The sequence below is a fragment of the Theropithecus gelada genome, chromosome 18 (genome assembly GCF_003255815.1).
Source record: "Theropithecus gelada isolate Dixy chromosome 18, Tgel_1.0, whole genome shotgun sequence".
NCBI lineage: Eukaryota > Metazoa > Chordata > Mammalia > Primates > Cercopithecidae > Theropithecus > Theropithecus gelada.
Genome location: NC_037686.1, coordinates 6,994,222 through 7,018,610, shown reverse-complemented (window position 1 = coordinate 7,018,610; position 24,389 = coordinate 6,994,222). Strand labels below are relative to the sequence as shown.

The following is a 24,389-nucleotide window of genomic DNA, read 5'->3' as shown; positions in this document are numbered from 1 at the left end:
ACCTGTTTTTCTCATAATGACCAATACCTGCAGCAGCATAGAGTCATAAAATGTCTAAACAGAACTTTCTTTAAAACAAAATTCCAGAGTGTATATATTCAGATTATTTTTATCTCTTCAAAATAACTACTTTGGGGAGCTATACATATTTATTCCACTGATGTTTCACTATTAAAAATATTGTTTAAATTCATTGCACAATCTACACTGCCATCTCTCAAAGACAATGTTGAAATGATTCCTGTGTTGGCCAGAAAGTTAAGATAGAAAGTTTCTAAGTCCCCTTACAATTCTAATAAATTATTCTGGCCTTCTAGGAATAATATAAGCATCTATGATTTAATAAAATATAACTCAGTCTTAAATAACAAGTTCAACTCTTTATACACAATCAAATATTATATGATATCCATACAAGTGGTCACACAGTTGCACACCTTTCTCTATTCTACAAAATCTATCTACAAGGCAGCCCATTCCAACTTCAGACAATTTACTCACTTAAAGCTAAAAACAAAAGGTTTAACCTCTGTTGCCATACAGAACAAGGTTTGAACATAAAGTACACAAATCAGAAATTTAATCACTAGTGATTAAACTGACTGTGACCAATTTAGACTAAGTATTGCTTAGTCATTCACCGAAAAATGGAATATCCATTCATATTTTCCTTGCAAGGCTGAAGTTTTAGAAGAATTAAGACGATAACGTTTGAATGTCAGAATTCTTACAGAATAAAAGGTTAATTTATAAAAAATAATAATCTTAAAGGGAAAGAATCATTGATTATTCTAAACTCTGAGCAAAAGTAACTTGCCCTTCAGCAAACCCTCTATCTCTCATCACTGCAAATAATCAGTAGAATTTATTTATTTATCAAACCAGTAGTGCTCAACAGAGGCAGAGGTAGGAAAGAAGGGGGAAGTAGGTCACCCCCAGGGGAATTTTTTAAAATATGTGTGGGGTTTCTTGAGTGGCATTTAAGGGACACAGGGCCAATGCTGCTAGAATTCCCACATGTGGGACAGTTCTTCACAGCAAAATATCATCTTGCCTTTTGCACAGCTGGAGCAACTCACTTGACATTTATGTGTATGAAAAATCTATTTATGCTTCTCTAAACCTTAAACCTACTTCCATTTTACATATCATCAAAAAGTATTTTTGCATATTTAACTAATTCCTGTCTCTCCCAGGAATGCAACTCTGTATATATTGAGTAAAGGCTTTACTTTGTTTTGTGCAGAACTTGCAAATACTGTTCACCATTTCAGAAAGATATCATGGAACCCAATGCTGTTCAATGACTCTCCCTCCCCGACATAGTCCACCAATGAAGTATTTTCACTGGTCACCTTCACGGTGAATCTATTATAATCTATTATATTGGATGCAATCTATATATTGGATGCAGGTACAAGCATCCAACTACTTGATTTTATTCTCTAGGTTAGTCATGTCCAAACATTTTGAAGTGCATATCATTTTATCATAAATTACATATATTTTTCCATTGTATTATTTATGCACATTATATTCACTTTTCTGACAGTATGTATAGGTAAGTTATTTACCTGTTAATTTCATTTCAGGATACTCAGAGAAATGTTACAAATATTTGTTATCAAAACACTAAAACTACCACTCGATCCAGCAATCCCACTACTGGGTATCTATCCAAAGGAAAAGAAGTCATTATATGACAAAGCCACATGCACATGCATGTTTATAGCAGCACAACTCACAATTGCAAAAATATGGAACCAACCTAAATGCCCATCAGCCAACAAGTGGATAAAGAAAATGTGGCATACATATACCACGGACTACTACTCAGCCATAAAACAACACGAAATAAGGGGCTTTGCCGCAACTTGGATGCAGCTGGAGGCCATTATTCTAAGTGAAGTAACTCAGGAATGGAAAACCAAACATCAAATATTCTCACTTCTGAGAGATGAGCTATGAGGACACAAAGGCATAAGAATGATACAATGGACTTTGGGGACTAACAGGGAAGGATGGGAAGAGGGTGGAGGATAAAAGACTACACATTGGGTACAGTGTACACTGCTCAGGTGATGGGTGCACCAAAACCTCACAAATCACCACTAAAGAACTTACCCATGTAACAAAAACCACCTGTTCCCCCAAAAGCTGTTGAAGTGATTCTTTAAAAGAGTCTGATTAAGTTGAAACCCCTGATCCATAGAACCTCAGGAACGTCCTTCCATCTTGGTTCTTTCCATATTAGGTTTAACAAGCAAGTGAAAAAGGAGCATAGGGGACAGGTGTACCCCAAGCCATTCACTGACGCTTTTATTTGTATACCTGGCAAGGAAGCAGGGAAATTTATGCTCTGGGAACGAAGACAAAAAGCTCTATTTCTGTTCTGTTCTGCTCAATTTCTTATTTTTAGTCCAAGAAGCTGCTCGTGGCCTGTAGAAAAGTGCCATCCTACAGAAGGATAAGCTAGACCTGTGCTTTTATTTAACTATGGAGACCTTCATTATGGAAACCTTGAAGGAAACTGGATAAAAATCAGGAAAATGTCAAGGCAGCCAGTAAATTAAATAATCTCAACATAATTTACAAGCAATTTCTTTTTCTTCATTTTAGTTTTTCGTTTGAGATAGGGTCTCATTCTGTCACCTAGGCTGGAGTGAATTGGCTCAAACACGGCTCACTGCTGCCTCAACCTCCTGGGCTCAAGGGATCCTTCTGCCTTAACCTCCCATGTAGCTGAGACTACAGGTACAGGCCATCATGCTCGGATTTTTTTTTTTTTTTTTTTTGAAGAGACGAAGTCTCACTATGTTGCCCAGGCTGGTCTTGAACTCCTGGGTTCAATCAATCCTCCCACCTCAGCCTCCCAAAGTGCCAGGATTACAGGTGGGACCCACCACACCCAGTTAGCTATTTATTTTTATTTTTGCTGACATGTTTAAATACTTAGGCTAGGGAAAACTTGAAGAACTTTTTTAATGCTCATCCACTAAGGCATACATGTTTTGGTGAATTTATGATCTTCACTTTCAGTATAACACTCAACTAGGACACGCAAAGGCAAGGACAGGGATTTTTCAATTTCCGAAAAGTGAAACAGATCTCTCTTTTGCGCCCTATGCCAGCAGTGGCCACGTAAACAATAGGGAAATAATATAACCATGAAGATAGCTCTTCTCCGCAAGGCACTTATTAAAACCTTGCACTTCTCCTTCGTCCATAACACATGGTCTCTGGAGGGAGCGCAATATGAGCCAGCTGACAGAACCAGAAGCTGGCATGAAGGTCAGGCGGCCTGCCGCTCTGCGGCCCCCATAGACATCTCCTGAGGTGCCATCTGCGGTGCAGAACAATACTGCCTGTCACTTAGGGCCTTGACAAGGATATTCTCACTCTAACTTTTGGAAAGCACACTACTCCCTTTCAGTGTCAGCACAGGCCCCGAGCCTGAAGGCCTGCTAAACCCAGGGGCTGAGCCTGAACGCCTGCTAAACACAGGCCCTGAGCCCAGGGGCCCGCTAAACACAGGGGCTGAGCCCGGGCCTAAAACACAGGGGCTGAGCCCGGGCCCCGCTAAACACAGGGCCTGAGTCCAAGGACCCGCTAAACACAGGGGCTGAGCCCGGGGACCCGCTAAACACAGGGGCTGAGCCCAGGGGCCCGCTAAACACAGGCCCTGAGCCCGGGGACCCGCTAAACACAGGGGCTGAGCCCCGGCCTAAAACACAGGGGCTGAGCCCGGAGACCCGCTAAACACAGGGGCTAAGCCCAGGGGCCTGCTAAACACAGGCCCTGAGCCCGGGGGCCCGCTAAACACAGGCCCTGAGCCCAGGGGCCCGCTAAACACAGGGGCTGAGCCCGGGGGCCCGCTAAACCCAGGGTCTGAGCCGACCCGCTACACACAGGCCCTGAGCCCGGGCCTAAAACACAGGGGCTGAGCCCGGGGACCCGCTAAACACAGGGGCTGAGCCCGGGGGCCCGCTAAACCCAGGGGCTGAGCCGACCCGCTACACACAGGCCCTGAGCCCGGGCCTAAAACACAGGGGCTGAGCCCGGGGACCCGCTAAACACAGGGGCTGAGCCCGGGGGCCCGCTAAACACAGGGGCTGAGCCTGAGGACCCACTAAACACAGGGGCTGAGCCCGAGGACCCGCTAAACAGCTCTCCCAGCCCCTCCCAGTGGCACTGTGAATAGTAAGGCATTTCTAAGGAGAAAGGTCTGAGTACCTCCTGCCAGCACCCATCACAGGTATTGAGGAATGCAGCTGAAGGAATAAACCCATTAATAAGCCAGTGAGTCTCCTGTACTGCCATGCAAAAAAGCCTCAAATTTGAATTTGTCCATGGTTGTGAGTTTCCTGGAACAGGTCCAGTCTGTGTGGTCCTCCTAATATCATTTACATTCCATGACCTACCACAGCCTTGGCCAAAGTACACACTAAGTAAGCGTTCAGGGAATAAATGAATGTACTCTTACTTACCCGCTGTCTATATTACTGGCTTCATAATTTCCAACTGTGCAAGCGCACTAAGTATTAATTATTACTCTAGAATGAAATTCGCCAAGCTACTGAACGCAACTTTATTGCAAAACCTGGCTATGAAAAAAAGGTTGACATGACATCATAGAAAACCTCGTGGACTGGAACCGGATGAGGAAGGCCAAGTCACAGCTCCAACTCTGCCGTTACTCAGATGGATAAATGCAGGCAAAATCGTCTTCAAACTGCTATTAATAATTTTATGTCTTCACCACAGTTTGATTAACAATCACAACACTTGTACTTAGCCAATCATGGCAAGAAAGAATCAACAGGGACCATCTACTATCATTAGAACATTTTCCAAGAGAAAAGGCATTTTGAATTGATAAAGTTCCCTCCATGTAGATAATGTGCTTTTTGATTCATATTCTGACACAGTGACTTCTGAGCCTGGAAACACCGCTAAATGCAACGGACCTCTGATGTATCATCTGCAAACCAGGCTGGATTAAATCAGCGGCTCATGACTTGGGGTGATTCTACCCCTCCAACCCTCCCCAGGGGACAGGAAGAAGTGTCTGAAGATAGTTTTTGTTGTCACAACTAAGGAGTGGGAGGTGCTACAGATACCTGGTGAGGTGAGGCAAGGAACACTGACTGCTGCTTACCATCCTACAAGGCATGGGACAGCATGCGAAACAACAAATTCCTGTTAACTGTACCAAGATTGAGAAACCCTGGATGAGATTATTTTTAAACTCCCTAAAATTCAAAAAATGCTGAATTCAAATGTGTAACTACTTTTACACAGTTGTAAACTGTACTTGTAAGTAAAGTTATACACTTTACTTACAAAGTTGCTAAATGTGGGACATCAGAAGCCTCTTCCTAAGCCATAGCTGGCCTAGGGTGGAAGTTACAGCTACTCTGGGCTGAAAGTTCTAGGATCTTGAAAGACAATTTGTTTGGAAATAAATGCAATGTAAAGCCTTCAAAGCCGTGCCTACTAACCTCGCACTTTGCGCATCACGGTGATTAATGTGTAACTGTACCCTTCACAGCTTCCTTTCTTTGTTCTCTCGCCCTTTACTCCACAGCGATGGGCATTGTTTGTTTTGGACACAGATGCAAGCCCGTTCTGAAAAGACAGACAATTATATTCTCCTTGTCCTCATAGTAAAAGAATAAAATGGCCCTAAAGATTACTAATGATCGACTGCGATAAAATAGATGGGCATCACCGAGTCACACAAAACACAAAGACCACAGCACTGCTCAAGTGGGGACGCTCCTTCGAGCTCTTGGTCTGTAAACCTTAACAATTCCTCTTCTAAGCTGAATTGCATGTGTGAAGCTGTCCAGAAACAGTCACATATCTACTAGGAATAAAATTACAGCAAGCTATAGTTTTGGAAGAGAAAGGGGAAAAAAAAGTCTTTGTTCTAACCATTCTCAGAAATTGCGTGCATAAAATATAGATTTGGAAGTACTATGCTGGCATCTCTAATAATTCACCTTTATGATGTCAAAGGCCAGGACTAAAGGCTATAATGATAGGGAATTAAAGGATATTCTTTGCCATAAAACAAAGAGTAGAGCCTTTGTACTTTCTTTGATATGTGACCATAATTATAATAAAATGAACAGCTGAAAGGTCAGTGCTTAATTTTCAATAGAACCCAAAGTCTTAGAAGCCTATACACAGAATCCCAAAATGTTAGGAATTTTGTAAGATTTCTTTCCTGAATGAGCTTGTCACTAGTTGACACAAAATCACTCATCCTTTATTCACTGGGCATCCAACATGTACCAGACAATTGCTAAGCTCTGGAAATAAATGGCAAAAAGCCCTTACTCAACCCAACAAGTTTTCTGGAGAACACGGAAAAGTAAAACTCTACACCTTAGAAAGCAATCGTGGACAACAGCACATCGTGGTAGGAAAGCACACAGTATGTATAGTCCACTGTCTTTCTTTTTTTTTTTTTTTTTTTTTTGAGACAGAGTCTTGCTCTGTCACCCAGGCTGGAGTGCAGTGGCACGACAATAGAGACAGTGCAGTGTCTCTATTTTTAGTAGAGACAGGGTTTCACCGTGTTAGCCAGGATGGTCTCCATCTCCTGACTTCGTGATCCACCCGCCTCGGCCTCCCAAAGTGCTGGGATTACAGGCGTGAGCCACCGCGCCCGGCCTGTATAGTTCACTTTGAAGGAGGCTTGGAGCCTCCTTTTAGGAGCAAACTTCACAAGAAAAGCAGACACAAATATACATAAGCCCACAGGGAACGAAGACACCATCCCCTCCAAACACACAAAAAGGAGGGTGTCCATGAGTTGCACAAACCGTTAGACAAAGAGTAAAAAAGGCCAACTTAAACAATGGAACACAGTGAAAAAACATTCACAGAAACATGAATGAAAGTCTTATAAAGTCTGCGTTGTTCTCAACCTGGCACCGGGATGTGCTTACAGAGTCTCAGGCTTGGCCAAGCTTCCCACTCCCGACTCCCAGATTTAATCAAGTCACACTGAAATGACAGGACCAGCAGCACAAGAAGCCAGTGTGTTTGTGCACACTCCACATTCATGGTAAATAAGAAAAACAATCTAACTAAAAGTAGAGCACATCCAGATAATTATATAGCTGACCCCACCAGCGAAGAGCTTATAAATTGTGGACCACAAACTGCATCTGGTCAGCAGACGTATTCTATTTCTCTTAGCAGTATCCTAAGATATTTAAAGCAGCATTTTTAAACACAGAGACTCCACATTTTTAAAACTGCAGATTTCCAACTTCAGTTTTGTTTATTTTTAAAATAATGGCCACCGCCGTTAGAACATATAAGATCCACGGTTTGCTGCAGTCTTCACCACTCACTACTGCCTCCAAAGCACGAAGGGGATTTTCTCACTATTTCTTATAGTAGACAAGTACCTATGTCCAGTTTTCTTTTTTAAAGTTAATTTTACAAAAATTACCTCCTGAGTAGCTGGGATCATAGGCATGCCACACCAGGTAATTTTTGTATTTTTAGTAGAGACGGAGTTTTGCTGTGTTACCTAGGCTGGTCTTGAACTCCTGACCTCAGGGAATCCACCCTCCTCATCCCCTCAAAGTTCTGAGGTTACGGGGGTGAGCCACCATGCCAAGGCTCGCCCAGTTTTCAAAGGTAAGGAAAATAAAAATAAAAGTGAGACCAAATGAACTCTGAATTTTTTTCTGTCTGCCTACTTCCCCTATTACTTTCCTTCCGACATCCAAATTGTTGGCCCTGGATTTAGATCTTAACCCATTTGCCACACAGCACCAAGTGAGTGTACCAGGTGTAACCAGATTAGAAAATCAAAGCCAGGAGTCAAACAGCTGCTCTTCTATGAACTGGGCTTTGATTGGCATCAGCACTAACTTACATCCCATACAGGCCTGGAATTGCGGCTTAATCTGGTCCTTGATTTTTATTTAGAAATAAATCATCATATAATGACCAAATACTATTTTTTATATGTTGTCACTCCGGGAAGTACTCACAAAAGAAGAAAGGATGAAAATTAAGCAATGGCTCATAATTATAGAACCACTGACCCTTCGGGAGTTTGGAAGGTCCCAATGTCAGGATCAGTGCTGGGGCTCCGTGCTGCAGGGAAAATGAGATAAAAATGGTCCATTCAGCACCTCCAATAATTTAGACCGTCTGGTCAGGACTGAGAAGTTACCACAGAGGCTCTTGATAGCACACTCTAAGACTGCATGTGTTTGGGGGCATGTGCCCATGTACAGACAGACTGGGAGTTCAAATTCAGGAGGGCTATTAGGCCTAGTGCCTAAGCAGAATATCAAAACCCATCATCACAGAAAAGGGGAAAAGCCCACATTTGCTAAGCTCCAAAACCATCTGCCTAGCACAGTGCTGAGTGCCTGACACACACCACAACTACACCAAGTTGTCGCCTTAAAAATAACCTGTTTCCCCTAAGGCTCACACTGGGGAAATGATCCAAGCAAAGTTACCAGGCACACTGCTCCCCAGTCTTCCCCATCTCCAAAATTCATTCCGCTTCTCGTGCTAGAGATCAAAGGCGTAATCCTGGATTCTCCCCGTTTGCCTACCCTCTAACCCATCAGCAATTCTGTAAATTACACCTCCAAAATACTCAAGTCCCTCCACTTCTACCCACCTCCATGCCCCACTCCCCAGCCCAAGGTCACCTCCCTGACTCCCAACTGGACACCTGCAATGGTATCCTAACCGGTCTGAATAAGCTGCACAGACCTCAACGAGGCCTTCCGGGGGCCTCCAGCCATTTCCCACCCAGGCCCTGCCCTCCTGCCTGGGGTCTTCTCTCCTTCCTCCAGGGCACCAAGCTCTTTCCCTACAAACCGCCTCAGGGGCTTCTCTCTGCCTGAACTTCCTTTTGCCTCCATTCCCCACCTGGCTAGCAGCTACTCATCCTCAGGCACCTCTTCTGGCCCATAAATCTGCATTAGGCACTCATGTGGGTCTTTTTCAGGGTTACTTAAAGTCTGTACTTCCATATGTTTGGCTGATTAGTTGCTACCTGTCTCTCACTGGACTACAAGCTCCATGAAGGCAGGCGTCATGTCTGCATAGTCACCCCCATACACACAGTACACAAGTGACACAAAGTGGATACCCGAAAAAAATGCCTCACCCCTACGTTCCTCAATTCACTCAAAAAAAAAAAGGACTGGAGCAATGCTGATTTAATCTAAAAAGCTCCTGTCATGATCACCTTAAAAGCTATCAGAATAACTTGCTTACATACCAAAATGTAAAAGTGTTGTACTCTCTATTTGTCCCTCTAGTTAAACACATTCTCTCTGGCTAGTTACAGTGAAAAGAAATGAGATGCATGCACTGCTGTTCATCTCCTGAGGTCCCCACCTGATACTTTTCAAACAGTTTATTAATCAATTATTAATTGTGGCAGCAACCACACTTTTATCATTTCACATCCATCTTCAGGAGGGATACATAAGCATTGTCAGAGCTTGCCTCATTACTTCCAGCCTCATTAAGAGAATGTTTCCCATATGAGCTCAGATCAACACAAAATGAAGAAGGTTCACCAGGTGACACTGAGCAGGGCCGCCGCTACTGCGACATCATCCCCAAAAGGTTCACATAGGTCAAGGGAACAGAGCTGTGACAACTCTGATGGGCTCACAGTGAAGGTTTCACTTTTCCATTGCTACCGTGGAAAAAAATTGTTTGTATTTGCAAAATAAAATACGGATAATTATCCTAAAGCACTATCCTTTAAAAAATTCATGCAAATGCTTAAAACAAAGATTATATGTGTATGAGTGAACTGAAAAGCTTCATTTCCTCCAAGCATCTAATTTCATTGTTCTGCTTTATTTTGCTTAAGTATAAGATGCTGATATTTATACTGCTTGCTGTTATTCACTGTAGTAAACAGTGCATTGTTGTTTTTTTTTTTTAATGGACCTAAATAGTTTTCTTCAATTGGAGGTATGTTCCTATAATAAACTATCCTCAAAATATTGTTGCCAATGCTACAAGATGGAAATGTTCTGTAAAGTGTAAAATGCTATTCGAATGAAAGGAGGACATCTGTATTCCTCAAACAGAAAGCAAAACATTTACACACAGCTTGCACTGATGTGTCACCACTGAGATCACCTCTTTTTAGCCAAGTTCAACTACATCTTCTCAGTTCCTATTTTTTTATTGGCAACTGACAAGACTTACCATGCCGTTCCCTGCCTTCCCTCCCTTATTTCTCCACTGGCTTCCCTGTGACTGAGACACCTGGTTTTCCTCCCCCTCAGACTACTTCTTAGTTTCTCTCACTGACTCCTTTCCTGGGCATGGACCATAGTCATGGAACTGTTCTTTTCTCTCAGTGCTAGTTTATTCACCCTAACACACGCTTTTTAGGATCACCCCCATAGTCGCTGAGTATTTCCTAACTGGCTTTCCCCTGATCCAACATCAGAGTTTCTCTCTCCAGTGAAAAGCCATTTCAGGGTTTTCAATGGTTTTCAATTCAATGGTTTTCTGTTGTTTAAGGATGAGCCAAAGAATATGTTTAGTTTTTCGCAATGCAAAACCATTTTGCTTTTACCAAAATATATTTTCTATAATATATTAATACATGATATAAGCATTCCTAAAATAATATTTTAGCAGAGTAATTTGATAAACGCATTGTTTTAACTTTTGTTTTCAGTTAGGTTACATGTGCAGGTTGGTTACACAGGTAAACTCATTTCATGGGGGTTTGTTGTACAGATTATTTCATCACCCAGGTATTAAGCCTAGTATCCATTAGTTATTCTTCCTGATCCTCTCCCTCCTCCCACCCTTTGATAAGCCCCAGTGTGTGATGTTCCCCTTTATGTGTCCATGTGTGTTCATCATTTTGTTCCCACTTGTGAGAACATGCGGTATTTGGTTTTCTCAATCCAATGTTGTATAAACGGAATTTATCCTTTCCACCCTGCCTCCAGCCCACCAAACCTACCTTTCCTGCTCACGCCCCCACTTCACCAGCAGCAGCATTCTTTCTTAATTAAAATAATTAACTGAAAGAATGAACACTTATCTAATGGTGATTTTCAAACCTTCCTTCAGCTCTCTGGAGAATGGAAACCTTGACCCACTTGAAGGAGTGATGGGGGAAGGAGGGGTGAAGGCCTCTGCTTCCTTGGTCAGACTGGGTGCTGGTGCTTCCTACACAACCTCCTGGAAGTGGCTTTCAGGTCGGCCTGTTCTTCATAGGAAGAATTCCAGGGCTTTCCATCTGCAAATCTTCCTTCACAGTCAGCCTGATCTCCCTCACTGCTGCTTTTTATCACCTTCTGCCTCTGTTCAGCAGTTGTCTGCTCATATATGGATTCAGTCCTACGAGTATTTGTTGAGCATGCACTTACCCACGTGTCAAGTCCCATGCTAAGCTAAAGAGGCTTATTACCACCAAAGTGGAATAAGAAATGTAGTTTAAGATAAAACCACACAGGTACTGCAGTGAAGTTACACAGATGATACAGAGCACCGAAGATTCTTATGATGAGCTTTCAAATATGCAAACTTACTTCTCTTTAAAGTGAAAGTTAAGTGAGTTTCCATCCCTACAAAAAAATTTAGATAATTAGCCAGGCATGGTGGTGCACAGTTATCCTCCCAGTCCATAGGCTGAGGGGGGATCCTTTGAGCCCAGGAGGTCAAGGCTGCAGTGAGCCATGATGGTACCACTGCACTTCAGCCTGGGTGACACAGTGAGACCCTATCTCTAAAAAATAAAAATAAATTTTTTAAAAAGCGAAAGTTAACACAGTTCCTTCACTTTCTTTACCTCTGTCTTCACCAGATCACCTTCCCACCAATACCCTTTCTTTGGAAATGGAGTGAGAGCACACTGCAGAGGTTAACCAAGCTTAATATTTCTTGTGACCCCAATATTGTGCAGCAAAGTGCTAAGTGATTCTGCAGTCAAGGGTTACATGCATCGCATCCTCAATGTGGCCTCACATCTAAGAGCATAATTAATAGCAGTGTTATGTTCATCTTCCTTCCTACTCGACCATTACACACCAAGTCAGTGTAGTCAAATCCAATCCCTTTGGATACTCCAAGAAAAAAACCTCTCCTCTTTCAACCATTTCTCCTAATTCTGTAGTAACATAAGGAATAACTGAAGTTGTCCGTTTCAGCATCTTTCGAAGAGCTAAATGCATTCCAAGTTTTTCATGTTACCAAGCACCAAAAACAACTCTACCGTACCCACCACCTGTTTGTCACTTTAACCTTTTTAGGTGACAGAGATTAGAAAACAGAAGAGCCACACTACACTTATTTCAGCCAAGGACTGAAACTGGAGCCTGCCACAACCGTCTTCCAGGTGACAGAGATTAGAAAACAGAAGAGCCACACTACACTTACTTCAGCCAAGGACTGAAACTGGAGCCTGCCACAACCGTCTTCTAAACAGCTCCAACAGAGGGATCCAGAAGATGGGCCACTAGCAAGTCATAGTGGAGTCCAAACAAGCATGAAGTGAGAGGGAGTCTTCAGTATGGGAATGGCCAGGGGGGTCGTGGTGACCAGCTGCCTTCCTCTGGCTATTAAGTACAGCAGTCTTAACAGTAACAATGACCAGGCCTTCCCTTTATTTAGTTCCACCTCGGGGCATTGGTGCATTAAGAATGTCCCTCTAAAGGCATATGTAAAATAAAGCACACTTCGCACTTTAACCAGTGACTAAGGGAGATCAAAGGCAGGGGACAAAACCCACCCGGAGTTTTCGACCTCGCGAAAACGCTCTCACCAATCCCGCAGGTAACTGCGGCGCTGGCCCAGGTGTGCCCAGTTCGACTCGCGTCCACCTGGGACCAAGCTGGCCCAAGAAGACCCGGAGAGCAGGCGAGGGCCACTGTGGCCGGGGCGCCCCCCGCAGTTCCAGGCGGTGGCAGGAGCCTGGGAGCCGCCGTCCCAGGCTGGCCAGGCGCCCGCCCGCCCTGCGCGCACTCCCTGGGCTCCCGCTCCCGAGGCTGGGCAGAACTCGCAGAGAAGGACAAGGGCAGAAAGCGGGCGGAGGGATGTAGCGCTCGTCTGTCCGGGTACAGGACACTTGTCGGCTGAGGGGGTCATGCGGGCAGACGGGGGCCGTCGGCCCCAGAGGAAACAAAAGCCAAATGCCCACCGCCGGGCGCTCCGTGGCTGGAGGACTGGCTGGGGCCCTCGGGAGTCCCGTCCCGTCCCTCTCCCCCGGCCCCGGGCTGCACTGGCTCTAGGGCGCCCAGGTAGCCGCGCCTGGCACCCTGACCCTGCCCTCGCGGCTGCTCGAGGCGCGGGGCTCTGCGGCGGCCGCGCCCGTCCAAAGTAAGCGACAAGTAAGGCAACGCCTCTCGCGGGGAGCCCGGCGCGCGCCCTGGCTGCGAAAGAGAAACAGAAAGAGCCTGGGGCCGGGACTGGGGCTATTCCCAACAGCCACCGCCCCCACCGGCCCGGCCCGGCCCGGCCCTCGCCGCCGGAGTCGCGCAGGCCCCTCCACCCGCCCGGGGACTGGGGCCACCCCGCGCGGCGGCGGCCGTGGGCACCCACGCGGGCTTGCGACCATCCCACGCGGGCGGCGGCGTCTTTCTTACCCCCAGCGGAGCGGCGCCTGCCCGCAACGCCAACCGGGTGACAGGCGGGGGGCGAGTCGGAGCGCGAGGTTCCGCCAGCCCAGGCTGCGGCGCCGCTGCCCGGCGGTGCCTGGCGGGAGGGGCGCGAGGGTGCACGCGCGGGGTGGGGGCGCGGGAGCCGCCCCCTGCCCGCCCCGCGCGCATGCTCCCGCCGCACCTGCCTCGCTCCGGGTTCCACTCCCCGGGGAACCGGGTGGCGCTGGGCCCGCCGAGGTCGGGGCTTTCCCGTGGGAAGGAGGTGGCTGTGGCTGGATTTTTAGATGCGTCCTTCTCTGTATTTGTTCCCTTGGAAGGATTCCCCCAAATCTTGTCTACTTCCTGCCTGCCAGTCTGCTTCCTCGCAGAGATGTCCCAGTAGCTCTCCCATGCTTCATCCCAGCTCTTGGGGTTCACCGTCTGAAGGCTTTCTCCTCAGGATCCCTCTCAGTCCGGCTGCTCGCTCCGATTTTGCAACCTCCCCCATTCCCCTTTCCCGCTCTTGACTTTGCTACTCACACGTACCTGCATACCATTTCCAAATAAAATAATACTCTTTCCAAGTGGCAAGAAGTGTTTGCTGACCCTGTTCTAACTGCTTGGAATTGAGCAGGAAACAGGAGCTGGGCAGATCCTGCCCTCATGGAACTTATGGCCTTACTGGCCAACTTTGGTCCTTCTCAAAGCATTGTCGCCCGGTTTGGGAGGACTGTATTAAATCATTTATTTTGGCTTACAAATAAAGGTAGCTGGCAATTGAAGACTATGTATTGTGACTTTTGAATGAAATGTTCTTTCATAGGATGCCTTGTGTATAAACCCTAGTATGCAAATAATAGCTAGTAGGTACAAAATAAGTATTAGTTTGTTGCTTTCAGCAAGAAATTGAATAATTTAGCAGGATTAACATCCAAAATGATCTTTTTGGTTTGTCATGGGCTACCATAAACCGAGAATGAAAACTTGCTTTTTAGGTGAGACTGGGCATTGTAGAAACATAATTTCGTGTTCTTACTGAAAAAAGAAATATAAACCCCATTGCTAATGAAGTTTTTAAACTAGGAACAATGATCATAGAAATTCGTAAGTGCAAACACACACGATTTGTGTTCTGTGCTCTAGTCAGTTAAGAAAAATATATTAGCCAGGTATGGTGGCTCACATCTGTAATCCCAGCACCTTGGGAGGCCGAAGAGGGCAGATCACTTGAGCTCAAGAGTTCGAGACCAGCCTGGCCAACATGGTGAAACCCTGTCTCTACTACAAATACGAAAATTAGCCGCCGGGTGTGGTGGTGGGCGCCTGTAATCTCAGCTACTCAGGAGGCTGAGACACGAGAATCGCTTGAACCTCGGAGGTGGAGACTCCAGTGAGCTGAGATAGTACCTCTGCACTCCAGCCTGGGCAACAGAGCGAAACTCCATCTCAAAAAGGAAGAAAGAAAAAGAAAAGAAAAGAAAAAGATATGAGAGACAGAGAAAAAGAAAGAAGTAGAAGACCTCAGTAGCGAGAGGAAAACATTTGATACACAGTTCCAGCCCATTTTAACATTCTACTAAGGACTTACAGAGTTGCATTTCTGTGACAACGGGCACTCCTGCAGGTACCACCTTTGGCTGAATACTTGCTCACCAGATTGGATGAAATTAGAACAGGACACATCAGGTGAGAGTTCCACTGCCTGCTACTCGCAGAAACACAGATACCATTTTTGGTGAAGGACAAAGCTTCGATTATTGCAGTGTATCCCCAGTCCATCCCAGAGGTGTTTATTTATCATTGGAGATTCTAGGTATTAGTAATAGAGATATCAAAATGTCCCCAGCACAGAAAGAATTAAGTGCACTTCTGGTTATACTAACCCTTCAGAAAAGTGTGTATTGATGTTATAATATATGAAATCAAAAAGAAAGCTGGATTGAAATTCAAATAAAGTGAATTTACATCAGCTTATCATCACTTCTTGGGGGGAAACAATTATTTTTATAACATGTTTATTGATTATATTTGGTTTAAGTTTATGAAAGCAGAAACACTGTTTTCAGAGGCTGGGTTTAAATAAGAAAAAGGATACACCAATGAAACAGGTTGCAGCAGGCAGGAAGCCTCATCTACAGCTACTTAAATGTAAGTGCATAGGTGCAGAGTGCTGACAACATATGATTCTGTTCAGAGAAGCTGACATCTGTCTTAAACTACACTGTTATTCAAATTTTATGGAAATACAAGCAGGAACACATTAGTATACTTCTTACAAAATTTTTGAAAAGCTGTTGTAGTAAATCCCTTTTATTAGAACAGCTGCAGATTAAAATGAAATAGCCATGTTGTTGATTTTTATAACTTTACCAATGATCCATCATGAGCAAAGGGGTTTATAACATTGGTAGTTACTAAGCATTTTACTTTTATAATTCAGTTGAATCCAACCAACACTAAATGCAAAGTTGGCCAGATAGACAAAGATGGTTTATTGTTAGGATAGAAATTGCTGATGGCATGATACTGAGAATCCCTTTCTGGAGGTCATGAAAACGTAACAGGCACAGCAGTCCTATAATGTGTCTATCTATTGTCGATGAAAATGAAACCTTCCACCTGCTAAGATAGTGACTGGTTTTATTCAAGGAATTATCCATTTTAAAATTTTTGCTAAGTTTGTTTACCTTTTTCTGGCTAGTTGTGTATGTTTCTTTTCTTTTCTTTTTTGAGACAGGATCTTGCTCTGTCACCCAGGCTAGGGTGCAGTGGTATGATCATGGCTCACTGCAGCCCCTACCTCCCAGGCTCAACTGATCCTCCCACCTCAGCCTCCAAAGAAGCTGGAACCACAGGCATGTGCTACCACTCTGGCTAATTTTTTAAATTTTTTTGTAGAGATGGAGGTCTCACTATATTGCCTACGCTGGTCTCAAACTACTGGGGTCAAGCAATCCTCCCGCCTTAACCTCCCAAAGTACTGGCATTACAGGCATGAGCCACAAGGCCTGGCCTATATTTCTTTTCTAAGTAGGATTAAATTACATTGCTTTATTATTTGGTCAATAGCAGGATTGGCTCTTGATAGTGATTGGGCTTTTGTGTGTTTTTTTGAGACAAGGTCTTGATCTGTCACCCAGGCTGAAGTGCAGTGGTGCAAGCACAGCTTACTGCAGCCTTGACCTCTGGGCTCAGGTGCTCCCCCTGCCTCAGCCTCCTGGGTAGCTGGGACCACAGGTGTGCAGCACTATGCCTGGCTAAGTTTTAAATTATTTGTAGAGATGGGGTTTAATACGTTTTTAAAACTTGAGATTTTTTTCTTAGCATATACTTTGAATGTGACCATTTGGAAAAATTTAACACAGAGTGAATTATTTTGTATGCTTTGGTATAACTGAGGAGAAGTTATCTTAACAAAATTCTACACTTGCTTGGACAAGCAAATTGTCCACAGCAACTAAAAATATTTCATTAGTCGCTGTCTTCAACAACTATTATCATCAAGTTTATTTTCATGTTAATGCCACTGTTAATAATTTTCTATGTTACAGTTGTGTTTTCCTACATGGGTGGTCCAATATTAAGCTTCCTTTAATGGATTGAGGTATAAATAATTGCATAATGTACTATTTAAATGTAAATATTGGTTCAGAAAGAACTGTAAATTATATTGAATAATTAAAAATAATTTTATTTATTTATTTACTTTGGTAGAGATACAGTCTCACCGTTTTGCCCAGGCTGGTCTTGAAATCCTGACCTCAAGCCACCCTCCTGCCTTGGCCTCCCAAAGTATAAGGTTACAGACATAAGCCACCATGCCCAGTCTAAAACCAATTTTAAATAAATGATATCATAAAGCTTTACAAGTAAGATAATATGCACATTATGCTATTTTGAACAAATGACTTAAAATCTATACAGAAATCTACTTACTTGCACATTTGTGCTTTCTTTTAGTTGAACAAAGTTATCAAAAAGTAACTTTAAAATACTGCCTTCAGGTATACTTCCTTGAACTTTTAAAAATCCAACATAGGCATAATATTTCTGATGATGGTTACAGTCTGTATAAACTGAACAAGATAAGAATCCTCTTGTTAATAAAAAAACTTCACTTCCCACTACAACCAATACCGAATAAGCTAATTGGATTTAAAGAAAGGCATGAAAATTCCAGAAGGAAAGATAGCAGTCTGTTTAATCCTATTTTCATAGTTATTGATGATACAACCATGCTATCTCCGAAGTGAAAGATCTAGAAGAAGAAAAACTGAAAATTTGATGATAGGAATTCTTGAATAGCAATATGCCCCCATTAACTGTAGCTAGACATAAATTCTCTTAAAAATAGCAGGTGATATAATACAGACATACCTTGGAAATATTACCAGTCTGATTCCAGACCACCACAATAAAATGAATATAACATGAAGTAAGTCATGCAAATTTTTTGGTTTCCCAATACATATAAAAGTGGAGTTTATACTATAGTCTATTAAGTATGCAATAGTATTATCTAAAAATGTACATATCTTTATTTTAAAATACTTTATTGATACAAAATGCTAATGATCATCTGAGCCTTCAGCAAGTCATAATCTCTTTGCCAAAGGAAAGTCTTGTCTTGATGTTGATGGCTGCTGACTGATTGAGCTGGTGCTTGCTGAAGGCTGGGGTGGCTGTGGCAATTTCTGAAAATAAGACAACAATGAAGTTTACTACATCAATTGACTCTTCCTTTCACAAAAGATTTGTCTGTTGTATGTGATGCTGTTTGATAGCAATTTACCCAAAGTAAACCTTCTTTTAAAATTGGAGTTAATTCTCTCAATTTATGTCAAGGATTTATGAGCTACATTTATATAATATTCCAAATCATTTGTATTCATTTCAATGTTCACAGCATCTTCACCAGAAGTAGATTCCATCTCAAGAAACTACTTTATTTATTTATTGTTTAGAAGGGGCTCTTCATCCACTCAAGTTTTGTTTTTGTTTATTTTTTGAGACAGGGTTCTGCTCTGTTGCCCAGGCTGTAGTGCAGTACCACAAACACAGCTCACTGCAGCCTCGACCTCCTGGGCTCAGCCTCCTGAGCCTGCTGAGTAACTGGAACTACAGGCAAATGCAACCATGCCCATCTTTTTTTGTTTGTTTGTTTGTTTTTTAAGTAGAGATGAGTTCTCAAACTCTTGGGCTCAACCGAGACTTCCACCTCTGCCTCCCGAAGTGCTAGGATTATAAGTGTGAGCCACAATGCCTGACCAATTCAAGTTTTGTCATGAGATTGCAACAATTCAGTCACATCTTCTGGCTCCACTTCTAATTCTAGTTTTCTTGCTATTTCCACCATATCGGTAGTGACTTCTTCCACTGAAGCCTTGAATAGCTCAAGTCATCCATGAGGATTGGAATTAAGTTCTTCCAAACTCCTGTTAATGTTGATATTTTGACCTCCTCTCAAATTCATCATAAGAGTTAGAATAAACTTCTTTCGAACTCCTGTTAGTGTTAATATTTTGACCTCCTCCCATGAATCACAAATGTTCTTAATGGTACCAAAAATGGCAAATCCTCTGCAGAAGGTTTTCAATTTACTTTGCCCAGATTCATCAGAAGAATCACTATCTATGGCAGCTATAGCCTTAGGAAATGTATTTCTTAAATAAATAAAAAGACTCAAAAGTCAAAATTACTCTTTGATCCATGGACTGCAGAATGAATGTTGTGTTTGCAGGCATGAAAACAACATTCATCTCTTTGTACATCTCCATACAGCTCTTTGGTGACAAGGTGCATTGTTAATAAGCAGTAATATTTTGAAAGGAATATTTTTTTCTGAGTAATTGGTCTCAACAATGGACTTAAAATATTCAGTAAACCATGCTGTAAACAGAAGTGCTGTCATCTAAGGTTGGTGTCCCATTTATAGAGAACAGGCAGAGTAGATTTAGCATAATCCTTAGAGGCCCTAGGATTTTTCCAAATGATAAGTGAACGTTGGCTTCAGCTTAAAGTCACCAGCTGCATTAGCCTTGAACAAGAAAGTCAGCCTGTCCCTTGAAGCTTTGAAGCCAGGTATTGACTTCTCCTCTCCAGCTATGACAGTTCTAGATGGCATGTTCTTCTAATAGAAGGCTGTTTCTTCTACATGGAAAAATCTGTGGTTTGCTGTGGCCACTTTCATTAATGATCTCAGCTAGATCATCTGACTAACCTGCTGCAGCTTCTGCATCAGCACTTGCTGTTTCACCTTGCACTTTTATGTTATGGAGACAGCTTCTTTCCTTAAACCTCATGACCCAACCTCTGCTAGCTCCAAACTTTTCTTCTGCAGCTTCCCCACCTCTCTCAGCCTTCATAGAATTGAAGAGAGTTAGGGCCTTACTCTGGATTAGGTTTTGGCTTAAGGGAATGTTGTGGCTGGTTTGATCTTCTACCCAGACCACTCAAACTTTCTCCGTATCAGCAATAAGACCGTTCTGCTTTCTTGACAGTCATGTGTTTACTGGAGTGGCAGTTTAATATCCTTCAAAAACTTTTTCTTTGTATTCACAACTTGGCTAATTGGCATGAGACGCCTAGCTTTCTATCTATTTCAGCTCTCAATATGCCTTCCTCAATAAGCTTAATCCTTTCTAGTTTTTGATTTAAACTGACAGACCCAGGACTTTTCTTTTCACTTGAACACTTAGAGATCATTGCAGATTACCAGTTGGCCTAATTTCAATATTGCTGTGTCTCAGGGAGTAGGGAGGTCCAAGGAGAAGCAGAGAGGTGGGGGAAACGGCTGGTCAGGGGAGCAGTCATAACACACACAACATTTATTAAGTCATTTTGTATGGGCTTGGTTCCTGGCAACCCAAAACAATTACAATTGTAACATCAAAGATCACTGGTTACAGATCATCCTAAAAGATATAATAATAATAATAATAATAATAATAATAAAGTTTGAAATGTTACCAAAATGTGACACAGAGACAGGAAGTGATCACCTGCTTTTGGAAAAATGGTGCTCATAGATTTGCTTGCTCCAGGATTACCCCACACCTTCATTTGTAAAACATGCAGTATCTGCAAAGCACAGTACAGTGAAATGCAATAAAATGGGGTCCACCTGTAAATAGAGTGCATGCCAGGAGTCAGGAAAGGTGGCTGCTATTTCTATCTCTGTCCTTGAGCCATCATGGAAAGAAACCAGCCGGCTCCACGGGATGTGTCTCAGGGCATAGCACTTAAGGGATCACCAAGTTCAGGGTGTAGGTTTAATTCTCAGCATTGTAGGTCCAGAAATGTAACTTTGTTAATCCTCCAAAAAGGGATCAGTCTAAGGAAACGAGCTGAAAACAAGAAGCCTAATTATACTGACAGACGTGAATGGGCAGAAGATAAGTGTTTTCTGGTCAGCACATTCCCACCAGTATAGCGCACAAAAGAAGGCAAATTATGTTAAAAGATTCCAAGTGACCATGAAATCAGAACAAGGAGAGCTGGCTGCTCTTAATGGCTAGCGTCAACAAGGAACAACTTGTCTGGTACAACGGTTATAGAGGGATGTCTCCAGCCAAGAGACTCAAGGGCTGTGTCAGCTGAACATTACACTATTCATGGAGCTCCAGTGTTCTTTTGCATTCTAAGCTTTGGATATTCCCTAGTCACCAACTTGATTGGATTGAGGTGTTTTTTTTAAACTCCATCAGCAATATCAAACCATCTCTTGGGGAGAGCTGCTTCTGCAGAATGATAAGCTCTCCTATGCTTTATTTTTGGCTTTCTCAGAGGATGGCTTTTTCTTTACTTTTTCTGGAACCAATCTCAAAACTCCAAAAGCATCTGACATCGCTTATGTACTCATTGCCTAAATCCAAACTTCTTCAAATTATTTTCATTTAAAATGTTCCCCTTTTTATTAAACCTTTAATCAAAGTAAAAAAGACTAGTATTTTTGCTTAGTATGTTACCTTAATATCTCATATTTCATCAAAAAATACTGTCCAATTTTTCCAGACTGAATATGCATTTGTTCTTTTTCATTTTGATGCCCAAAATGCAAATTCTTATAAAACTCATTTCTAATTTTAGAAATGTGAGTTGATCTAAAACTGCTAGCATGACATTTCCATGAAAAAGTAAAAAGGCTTTATCCATCTTCATAAAGATATAAGTTGTGTGTTTCTCTAGATATTCGGATTACCCATACACAGTGAGAGTGCTGTATTATACACTTGTGTTGAACTTAAATACTTTAGATTCCCCTGTTTCTGGATGGAATACAACCAATTTCTTTATATTATTGAGCTATCAATATTACCCTGAAAATAGGGTATATTATATTACATACATAAATATATACAGTCATGCACTGCATAATGATGTTTCAGTCGATGACAAACTGTGCGTAGGACAGTGGTCCCAGAAGATTATAATGGAGCTAAGAATTGTTTATTTCTAATGACTCTGTAGCCATAATGTAGCATACAATGAATTACTCAAGTGTTTGTAGTGCTGGCGTAAACAAATGCGCTGCACTGACAGTTGTATATAACACATACAAATCATGTACAGTACACAATACTTGACAATAATACATGAATATGTTACTGGTTTATGTATTTAGTATACTATACTTTTTATTGTTTTAAAGCACACATTTACTTATAAAAAAACAAAAAGAGTTAACTGTAAAATAGCCTCAGGCAGCTCCTTAAGGAGGGATTCCAGAAGGAGGCATTGTTATCCTAGGAGATGACAGTTCTCTGCATGTTATTGCACCTGAAGACCTTCCAGTGGGACAAGATGTGGAAGTGTAAGAGTGATGTTGGCGACCCTGATCCTGTGTCACACTGGTGACCCTAATGTGTGTGTTTTTGTCTTTGTTTTCACAAAAACATTTTAAAAGTTTTTAAAAAAAATAAAATAAAATAAAAGGACCAGGAGTCACACCTCTAATCCCAGCATTTTGGGAAATGAGGCCAAGGAGGGAGGATCACTTGAGAGAGGATCACTTGAGGCCAGGAGTTCAAGACCAGCCTGGCCAACCTAGGACCCTGTATCTACCACAAATAAAAATAAAAATTACTTGGATGCGGTGACGCATGCCTGTAGTCCTAGCTGCTCAGTAGGCTGAGGCAGGAGGATCTCTTGAGCCCAGGAGTGTGAGGCTGCAGTGAGCCAGGATTGCACCACTGTACTCTTGTCTAGGCAACAGAGCAAGACCTTGTCTCCCAAAACATAAAAAATTAAATTAAATTAAATTTTTAAAAGAATTTAAATAGAGGAAAGATTACAGAAGTATATAAAGAAATAAAACGTTTTTGCACAACTGTACAACATGTGTTTCAAGCTAACTGTTATAACAAAAGAGTCAAGAAGTTATAAAAACTGTTTATCAAGTAAAAAAGTTATAGTAAGCTGAAGTCAATCTATTACTGAAAAAAGAAAAATATTTTTTACAAATTAGTGTAACCTACATGTACAGTGTTTATAAATTAATGTAGCCTACACGTACGGTGTTTATAAATTAGTGTAGCCTACACGTACGGTGTTTATAAAGTCCACAGTGGCAAACAGGAAGGTCCATTCACTCAGTGCCCACTCACTGGCTCACGTAGAGCAACTGCCAGTCCTATAGATCCATACACCGTCAGTGCGGTACCATTTTAATCTTTCATACCATATTTTTACTGTAGTTTTTCCATGCTTAGATACACAAATGTTTGCCATTGCTTTCCGATTGCCTACAGTGTCAGTACAGTCACATGCTGTACAGGTTTGTAGTCTAGGAGTAACAGGCCACACCGCATAGCCTAGGTGTGCAGTAGGCTCTACCATCTGGGATCGCGTATGTCTAATCTGTGCTGTTTGCACCAGGACCGAATTGCCTAAGGACTCATCATTAATGGATGCAGGACAGTCTTGTGTTAGAATAAGAAATGTATTTGTCTTTGGTTTCTGTCACAGAGCACCTAAAGCTCTCAGAATCTCTGGAGTGATAGGAGAGTCTTTTGTATTCATAAGGAGCCACCCCTCCCCCACCTTCCTGAAACTCCTGCACTCAGGACTCTCCTGGACCTCACCCTCTACTCCTCTGCATCTAGCGGTTCATTTGTACCCTTTGTAATTAATGGGTAAATGTAATTAAAGTGGCTTTGTGAGTTCTGTTAGCCATTCTAGCCAATTATGGGAGCCTGAAGAAAGGGTCATGGGAACCCTGATTTATACTCATTAGGTCAGAAGTATGGAGGCCTGAGACTTGTGACTAGTGTCTGAGTGGAGGGCAGTCTTATGGAACTGAACTCTTAAGCTGTGGCGTCTGCACCAGCTCCATGGACTTAGTGCCAGAATTGAATTGTTGAGCATCCAGTGGATGTGAGAGGAATCAGAGAATTGGTTGTTGGTGTTGGAAAACACCCCAGCTGTAATTTCCCAAAATGGAACAAAACTCACCAATTTAATCTACTTAAGTCAACAGCATAAAATACAAGAGTAAGAAAGTTAATCTTAGCTTTTCAACCTTGTGTGTCAGCACTAAACTGCTGAGCTCCTTACGGTCTCCTTAAGAAACCTCTGTTGATATTTCTGTCATTTCCTTTGTCACCCAAAAAACCATCAGGATGGCTAGATAGTAGAAAGGAGTACTTTAATGGTGATATTGGTTTGCAAGCTGGGAAGGGAAAGTCTCCACCTTGGAAGGTGGTCTCTCTCCCAAGAGGAGGACAAGTTGGATTTGATGCCTCACAGGGCTGGTGTCACACAGATTTAGCA

General features: G+C 42.6%; 1 protein-coding gene across 3 annotated transcripts in view; it reads right to left on the bottom strand.

The window, feature by feature from the left end:
* Positions 1 to 13,744, bottom strand: part of L3MBTL4 (L3MBTL4, histone methyl-lysine binding protein) — a 449,874-nt gene extending 436,130 nt beyond the window's left edge. The window contains exon 1 of one of the 3 annotated variants that reach the window (XM_025365149.1): positions 13,626 to 13,744. The gene's annotated coding sequence lies outside the window, so the exon portion shown is untranslated. Of the gene's footprint in view, positions 1 to 12,772; positions 12,998 to 13,625 lie in introns of those variants that run through there. The other 2 variants (XM_025365146.1, XM_025365148.1) reach the window with 2 other exon arrangements.
* Between the last annotated feature and the right edge of the window lie 10,645 nt (positions 13,745 to 24,389).